The sequence below is a fragment of the Octopus bimaculoides genome, chromosome 24 (genome assembly GCF_001194135.2).
Source record: "Octopus bimaculoides isolate UCB-OBI-ISO-001 chromosome 24, ASM119413v2, whole genome shotgun sequence".
Classification (NCBI taxonomy): Eukaryota; Metazoa; Mollusca; class Cephalopoda; order Octopoda; family Octopodidae; genus Octopus; species Octopus bimaculoides.
In genome coordinates this window covers 36,122,513-36,124,160 of record NC_069004.1, presented here as the reverse complement: position 1 = coordinate 36,124,160, position 1,648 = coordinate 36,122,513, and the positions used below count along the sequence as shown (strand labels likewise).

Sequence of the window (1,648 nt, the reverse complement as noted above, 5' to 3'; positions counted from 1 at the left end):
ATGTGCTAGAAACAACAGCAAAACCTCCCTTAAATCACACACCTTTTCATCTGAAAATATTTATAAAATTTCTTTCTTTTACTGATAATGCTTCTCCCGTGGTTCTTAAGTGCGGCAAAAAAATTGGCCAAAATTGATCCGAAAGTTGTGAGGATGGAAAAGTGATAAGTTTTGGAAAACGACAGGCCAGCAACAGACAGGCAGACAGACAGATACTTCACTAGCAGTGAGCACTTTCACTTCTGACAGCTAATAGCATGATAGTGCCAAGTTTTTTCATGAAAAGATGCTTCTCCGCCGCAATCATTTCGAAGGCGGCAACGAGAAAAGAAATTGGAAAAATTCCCGTAAAAAATATAGAAAATCCATCCAACTTTTGTGAGCGTCCCCGATTCGAAAGTTTACCACAAAATGCTCAGCAGAATCTCGTCCGTCCTTACCATCTAAACTCCTCCCAGCTTGACTTTACCTTTCATCCTTTCGTGGTCAATAAATTAAGTCCCAGTCAAGCACTGGTCCCCTACCTCAACATTTCAGGCCTCGTGCTGCCTATAGTAGAAAGGATTACTATTTCTGAATGATCAGAATCGTTAGAGCGTCGGACAGACCTGCCGTGTTTGTTCCTTCCTACTCTTTACGTTCTGAGTTCAAATCACGCCAAGGCAAACGATTTTCCCATCCTTCTGGGGCTGATGAAATAAAATAGTTATCAGTTGGCTGAGTCGGGCGCCAACTTCTGTTAATTAACTAAGCTATGATTAATTAATATTCTTTGAGCGTCGATAAAAAAAAAGATGACTTACCTGTTGTTCAGGCGTGGCCTGCCGTTCTAATCCGCAACAACTCTTCAAGGTACAATCACTGCTTTTCCTTATTTTATGTCTCCTTCTTTAGTTAACTGGACAACAGTGTCACCGACGCCGTCTCTGTCGTCCTTATTGATTGCTTGTCGTCGTCGTCGACGTGGTCGTGATAGTAGTGAGAGCGTTGTTATTGTTGAGGCAGCAGCAGCAGCAGCAAAGGTAGAGGAGGTTGTCAGTAGTAGTAGTAACAACACTGGTGTGGTTAATTGTGATGGTTATAACACAAAAACGGCTGGTGGTGACGGCGACAGTATTTGCAGTGATTGTGGTGTTGACTGCAGCAGAGAAGTTGGGGATAATTTTGCTATCTTCAGTGAGAACTTCAGTGTAACGGGCAACAGCGTTTGGGACAAGGCTTTCCTCAAGTCCTTCTACAGTACTTGTGTGTGTGTCTGTGCGATGGTATATATATATGTCAATGTGTGAATATACAGCGGTACAATTTCTATATATAGTATACACACTTTCTCTCTCTCGTGTGTGTGTGTGCAGTCACCCCCGCCCACATATATACACCTTGCTAATATAAACATAAAGAAAAGGTACAAAATACCTAAGTGAAAGTTCAATATCAAATGACCAACAGTAAAAATGGTGGTGGTTAAGTGTTCAATGATTGTAGCTGAGAGTAAGATGTCTTTTTGAAAAGCAGTATATATATATATATATATATATATATATATATATATATATACGTTGGTCTCCTCATTCACATAATCACTGAATGTGGAGTTTAACTGTAGTTTGTCCATAGCACTTACCTGGCACCTTTGGGTCTTCTTGAC

General features: G+C 40.7%; 1 protein-coding gene across 4 annotated transcripts in view; it reads right to left on the bottom strand.

The window, feature by feature from the left end:
- The window catches only part of LOC106881910 (putative ferric-chelate reductase 1), a 34,182-nt gene extending 32,911 nt beyond the window's left edge, over nucleotides 1–1,271 (bottom strand). For 2 of the 4 annotated variants that reach the window (XM_052976527.1, XM_052976528.1), the window contains exon 1: nucleotides 804–1,269. The gene's annotated coding sequence lies outside the window, so the exon portion shown is untranslated. Of the gene's footprint in view, nucleotides 1–803 lie in introns of all 4 variants that reach the window. The other 2 variants (XM_052976529.1, XM_052976530.1) reach the window with 2 other exon arrangements.
- Nucleotides 1,272–1,648: the final 377 nt, after the last annotated feature.